The sequence below is a fragment of the Brassica oleracea genome, unplaced genomic scaffold, assembly GCF_000695525.1.
Source record: "Brassica oleracea var. oleracea cultivar TO1000 unplaced genomic scaffold, BOL UnpScaffold00883, whole genome shotgun sequence".
Taxonomy (NCBI): Eukaryota; Viridiplantae; Streptophyta; class Magnoliopsida; order Brassicales; family Brassicaceae; genus Brassica; species Brassica oleracea.
This window is the reverse complement of record NW_013617498.1, coordinates 15,456-22,557: the sequence shown is the minus strand read 5'-3', so window position 1 is coordinate 22,557 and position 7,102 is coordinate 15,456.

Below are 7,102 nucleotides of genomic sequence, written 5' to 3'. Positions count from 1 at the left end.
CCAAACACATCTTCACTCATGTTTGGAGACTCTTCTTCAACAACTCCATTAGGCTTAATCAAAGACTACCCTATGAAGATTGGAGACTGCACCATCCCTATTGATCTCACTGTTTTGCAGATGACAACTGAGAAGAGAGTCTCATTGATTCTTGGCACAACATTTCTCACAACAGTAGGAGTTTGCATTGACTTTGCCAACAAGAAGGTCGCCCTCCTCAATGTGAACAAAGCTGTCTCCTACCCAATCAAGTCTCCAATGATGAATTTTGAGTATTGTGGAACCATCACTTTTGGAGAACCGTCCATTGAAAAGATCAAGGATGAAATGGTTGTTAGTAGAAAAGAATGTCTTGATGGAGAGTCGTCTAAAGAGATGTGTGATGAGCACTTGGAAAGTGCTACAAAGGAGGAGGTGAGTAGAGCCACAAAGGCTGCTCATGGCAAGAAGAAGATGATGAAAGAACCTCACCCTCACCCTCTTGATATGATGCCACACACTCTCACTCTTCACCCAATGAAGTTCAAGGATGGAGCTATTGAGTACAAGATCAAATGCAAGGGAACGTCTATACCATTCTCAAGTGCAAAGGCCATCATCACTCCACAGCTCCAAGATGATCCAATCAAGCTTCAAGAGCTTCTCTCTCAAGTCCTCACCATCACTCTTGAAAGTGGGAAAGACCCTCCTCTTCACTAGCCCAATGGAGGGAAAGTAAAGCTAGAGACTTAAAACAAGCTCACTTGGGAAGAAGTCCCATGGTATCATTTGTATATATTTCTATAAATATTTTTCTTGCTTTAGTGTGTTTGGATAAGCTTAGGGACAAGTTTGGAAGAATTCTCAAAAATTCCCAAAGGTCATGTCTAAAATTCCAAGGTGACAACAAGCCATCCCTCCACATTTCCCTTCTCTCATGACAACCAACTTCAAGTAAGTGCATTCTACCTTTGTAAATACTTATTTATCATGTTTATGTCTTTCCCTTAGATCTCTTTTTTGAGCTTATTCTCACACAAGGGACTGTGTGAAGTATGTTTGGGGGAGAGTCTACTATCTCACATTGTGTTTTGTTTTGTCTACTTGTCATTAAGTCTCATGCATTGCATTGTGAATAATTATTTGCATAGAAAATCCACAAAAATTGAAAAATTTCGAAAATCACAAAAAGAAGCATTTAGTTGCATCATTTGCATCTTTAAGATTGAGTCTAGAAGCATTTAGATTGCATTCATGCATAGGGAGAAACCTTGTAAAGAACACATGTCTAGAACTCAATTTGACATCCTAGCTAAGCATATCAAGTAGCTTAAGCATCTCTTGAAAAAGCTTGTAAGCTTCGAGCCTTGAAAACTCTTATTGAAACATGTTGCTTGTTTGATGATTGACATTGTTCTTGAAATCAATTTCAAATGAACTAAGGCTTAATGAACTTAATCTCTCTTGCATATGGCATTTGCATACTTGATCATTGATATTACACATTTGAGTTATCTTTATCTCTTTGTATCAAGCTTTGTTAACCCAAATGGCACTCCCATACCCTTTAACCCTCATCATTCTTTGAAGCCAACATTAATTTGCTTGAGTGAGGCCTTTTATTGATAGCATGTCATGTGCAAAATCTTGAGAGTATTAGGAGCGACAATGGGTTGTTCTTATCTTTGGCTAGCATTAGGACCTCATTTGAGCTAGCCTCTAGGATGGTTGTTGGGTTTGTGAGCTTAAAATTCGTTTGATCGTGGGAACTAGAGAGATTGAGTGAGAAAAATGAACCAAAAAGAGTGCTTAAAGTAAAGAAATCCCTAGGGATAAAGAAAGTTAGAAAACAGAAGCTCGAGAGTATAAATAGAACTCCCTTCCAAATAAAAAGAAAAAGAAAGAGAGAATCATAGAAACAATAAGTGAGTGGGGAAAAGAAAAAAAAAGGAAAGAGCTGAGCAAAAAAGATCTAAAGTCTAAAATAAAATAAAAAAAGACAGTCCCTAGTTGGTTTAAATCAAAGGAGAGAAAAGAGTGTTCATTGAGTGAGAGATGAAAGTGAGTGTATTTTGGATTTGGGAATGAAGAAAAAGATGGGTAGAACTTGAAACTACTTAGGAAAATGGTAGAATGATGAGAACAAAACATTGTATGCATGAATTGCTCATTTTTTTAGATAAATTTTGCATAATGATCTTGGTCCTATTCTTGAGTGTGCCTGAATAAATGTGAGGGTTGGCTAAGGAACTTGTTGGTTGATGACAATGCAACTTGTGTAAAGATAAAAGAGTCTTGATAGGCCTTGAGAAGGTAGAGTGTACTAAGAGGGTTGCTCATGCTATTTGCTATATTTTCCTTAGGATGTTAGGTTGAAGGCTAGAAAGTGTTCTTTTGGTTATGAGTCTCATTTTCAAACATCTCTCCCTTTAGCTCTTGAAAGTTTACTTGTGGACAAACAAATGACAAGTTTGGGGGAGTTTATGTCTTGAGATTTACATAGGTTTAAGCATGATTTCCATACTCATTTATTTAAGATGAATTTAGAGTCTAATTAGGTACATAGCATGTGCATGTGTATTATGTTAGGTTTGGAAGAGCACGAGTTGAAGTTTGGAGAGTTTGATGGGTAAGCATGAAGAAAAGGTGCAAAGGCAAGAAGATGGACCAAGCCGCGGACAACCAGGTCGGACTGGACCAGGCCGCAGAATCGTTCCCGAGAGATCAGCCGAGACGGACAATCCCGCGGACGGAATCCGCGGACAACACCAGTCCGCGGAATCGGACCAGAGAGCTCGAGGTTGGTGTGGGGGGCCGCGGGCGTGTACTGCGGACGAAGGCAGTCAGCGGATTCTCGCCCGAGAGGTCGAGTTTTGATGGGACAGACCGCGGACCACGGCCGCGGGTTGGAACCGTCCGCGGTCGATGCCAGACCAGCTCACCCATTTGCCTTTCGGGTCAAACCCGGGTTTGTCGGGTCGACCCGGTTCGAGTTTTAAGCTACTATAAATACATTTTAGACCTAATTTTAGATCATTTCTTGTTTTCTCTTAAAAATACATTGATATTTTGGAGAAAGTTTGAATCTTTAGTAATATAATCTTTCAATTTCTTGAGTAATTTGATTCTATCTCATCTTCTTAACATGATTTCTCTTGAATCTATTATCGGTTTAAGGTTAATCATGAAGATTAGTGAGTAGACTCTTTTTGGATTCATGGGTTATGATGATTAGGATGATTAAGTGATGATCTAGAATGTTTAGAGTAGATTAATATGTTTCCTTGCTTGATTGAGTGATCTTAATGCTAATCTAGAGTTGGTCCTTTTAGAGATTAGAAATCTAGACATTTCATTGCCCGGAAGGTGTTCGATGAAAAGTCTGAGCCAACTCAACATAGCTTACCCTACCAAAGGCATTTGATGTTAGGGGAGTTTAGAAAGTTGAATGATCTGTTCTTAATGATTGCTTGATTGACACAAACCTAAGGAATTTGATGTTTGATCAATGAGAGTAAATGAGCTTTTGTCTTGACAAAGAACTTGCTTAGAATTGTTATCTAGACTTAGGGAATTGTGTTGATTGAATCTTTACCATTTTAGATTAAATCTTAGTCATCTGAAATTAAATTCCTACATCCATGACTCCTCCCTTATCCATTTGCTTGAAAGTTGCTAGTTAATTGTGTTAGAACTTTGTTAGCTTAATCAAATCACCTCATTACATTGATTGCATTTAGCTTAAGTATGAACCTGAATTCTCTTTGAATTGAAACACTTAGAAATGGATTGACATCTAAAATACTACTTTGATTTGAATCTTGGACCCTCGAAAAGTCCATATCAATGGCGTAGCATCATCTTTGGCAGGGAACTCCTACCGCAAGGTCTGATGAAATCGCTTGGGAATAGCTCTAATACTTTTGTGTGGTCTGAGAAATGGATTATGGATGATGTTCCAAGAAGACCGGTGAACAAACAAACCTTATCCAACGTTATGCTCAAAGTGTCTGAGATTATTTATGGTGACGGTAAATGGAGAGCAGACCTTCTAATGGAGCGCTTTCCGGAAAATGAAGTGAAGCGCATATCAGCCATACCCATTGGCAACATGGCAGATAGATTTGTTTGGGCATATACGAAGCATGGATCTTACACGGTTAAGAGGGGTTACTCGCTGATGGAAAACTTGTCTGCTCAAAGGGAGGCAACAAGATCACCTCAAGAACAACAACTGATAACACTCAAGAAAGCAGTATGGAAGATAGCGACACTTCCCAAAATCAAAATGTTCTTGTGGCGTGCTCTTTCAGGTGCAATAGCAGTTACAGATAGGCTAAACTCGAGAGGGCTGAACCTAAATCCGATGTGTCAGGTTTGCAAGCAAGACAGAGAAACCATCAATCACTTGCTATTTCATTGCAGCAGTGCGGAGGAGATTTGGAATATCTCAGGGTTTCCAATGCCGGCATTGGGGTTCTCTCAGTCGTTAGAAGATAATTTTCAATTTGTGTTTAATCTGCTGAGTAACCAGAGTAACACAAATGCAGCAACTCGCGCCCTCCCCTGGCCCTTTGGAATATATGGAAGAAGAGAAACGCCATGTTTTACGCCGATACTCAAGAGCCTGGAGCATTCATGGTACAAAACGCGGAGGAGGTTGAAGGAAGCTGCGCTGTGGTTCGTAGCAAACGATAAAGGGCAGGAGATGGAACAACAGAATGAGGAGATGAACAAGAGAGAACGGTGGGCACCGCTGGAAACAGGGCTAATCAAGTTCAACATGCATGCGAATTAGAGAAATCCTCAGTTACTTAGTGGCATGGCTTGGATCGCACGAGATTATAGGGGGGACGTGAAACATCATGCCAGAGATGCGTTCACATGCTCGCCATCAAGATTAGTTGCTGAACTACGTGGGATCATATGGGTACTACAGAGTGTACGAGCTATGGACATCATCATAGCTTCAGATCATCAAGACACCATTGGGGCACTTTCCTCACTGGTTAATTGGCCACGGTACAGAGGTTTGTTGCAGCAAATCTTCTTACTACGAGACCAGTTTAACTTGAAGGTGAAACAATTGAGACAAATCAGATAGCCAGGGACATTGCAAAGAGTGTATTGCGGGATGGACGTCTTCAATCCTATCTTCCACTTGGAGGTCCTGCTTGGCTGCACAATAGATTACAGCGAGAGGCACAAGGAGTTAACTAACCGATCTTTCCCTTAAGATGTTAGTCGTCCTTGTATGTGTTTCATTATTAGAATCATCAGATATGTCGGATGGCCCCTATTGTTTCTTTACTTTGGGTTAAAACCTATTTCTAGACGTTAAAAAAAAATGGAAAACGGAACAAATAAAAGGAAACAGAAAAAACACAACACGAGGACGGCTTGTAACGCTCGTTAGTTGGAAGCCACGAAGAAGAAAAAAAAAAGAGGAGCAAAGAAGAGTATCAGAGAAGAAGGTACAAAGTCATTAACATAATTGACCATATAGTTGTTTGATTTTCGTGAATCACGTCAAATTCTCAAAATTTGATTCGAGCTCCTACTTTGAAACACATCAGATTGTCTCAGGCTTATAAGGTTCGCCGTATTTGATTCGAGCTCCTACTTTCACTGAAATAGGGAAAAAAAGAAGATATAGAATAGAACATTTTGTCATGTTAGAAATGTCAGATGCAGGGGCATGAAGATGCCGCCCATCCCAGATGCAAGAAACTTAATAAAGTGTAGCAACACAGTGAACATTTCAAGCAAGCATGATTCCTATGTATACCATTCTTTTGATTAATCCTTTTAGGATCATCCCTAGCGGAACAAATACTCCCTCTGTTTTTAAAAGATGTATATTCTAGACTTTTCACAAATATTAAGAAAACTCATTAAATATGCATTGTTTTTTGTGAATAACAATTTTTCATAATTTTTAGCCAATAGAAATTCAATAAACACCATTAATTTTTTTGAAACTTACAATTTTTCATAAAATCATACATTGAAAAGGTAAAAAATATATCTTTTTGAAACAAATTTTTTTTCCAGAACATACATCTTTTAGGAACGGAGGGAGTAACTATTATTTGCCCTCTAAATTTTCACTAAGGATCAAATATATTTTACATTTGGATTCTGATGTGATAGTTTTGGGTTCATTATCATCACTGAGAAACACTCTTGGTTTGATCCAAAAAAAAAAAAAAAAAAAAAGAAACACTCTTGGTATATCAGGCAGCGGGTGAATCACTTAATGGTGCTGTTATGTCTTTTGAAAAGAAAAGGTTCATAAAGACTAATCTTTGCTTTGCTACATTAGAACATAGATTCTCGTCTTAGCAATATTTAATTTGTAACCTCTCTCTCTCTGTGTGCAGCCCATTCTTACTTGAATGTTTGAACGAGTACTACTTAACATACGATGACAAGTGTCTCCGATGCAAGGGAGCTGATCTCTTGACTCGGGTGGCTAAACGGTTTCTAAATGGGAATAATCGGCGTATGACTCAACAGGAGCTCAACGTTCGACGGTTTAAAATCTCGTTCTTCTTTGTAGGCAGTTAACCAAGGATTTGAGCATCAAATATTTCTGTAACACCCGTCACCTCCTATATGGAGGACAGCGTGTCACCCCCGACGCGTCATCATACAACAATGTGATACCCGTCTCCCTGACACTAAGGACGACGGACCACCAACAATATCCCGTAATATAAAAGCCCATAAACCCGACAACTCTCACCCATGCCCAAATAAAATCCGAAAGAAAAGTCCAATAGCACCAAGTCCGTCCAAATATCACATACTTGTTTGTCTCACCTGAAAAGGGGAAGAGTGAGGGGTGAGCGACAGGGGAATCGCTCAGTGAGGTATGGGATGCCACCCCGAAGTCCATGGACCCGGACATAGCACTCCGAATAAATATAATTTAATTATAATGCATGTCAAACACAGTACCTAAAGTACTCAAGCAACAAACAATGGTCCTAGCGAGGTGCACACTCGCCGCCCACTAACAGGCCAAAACACTACCGAAAAGGTGCTCGGTTCATACACACACCGAAAAAGTGCTCGGTAACACACGCCCGTAGACGATTTATCGACACTTCCAGTCTAC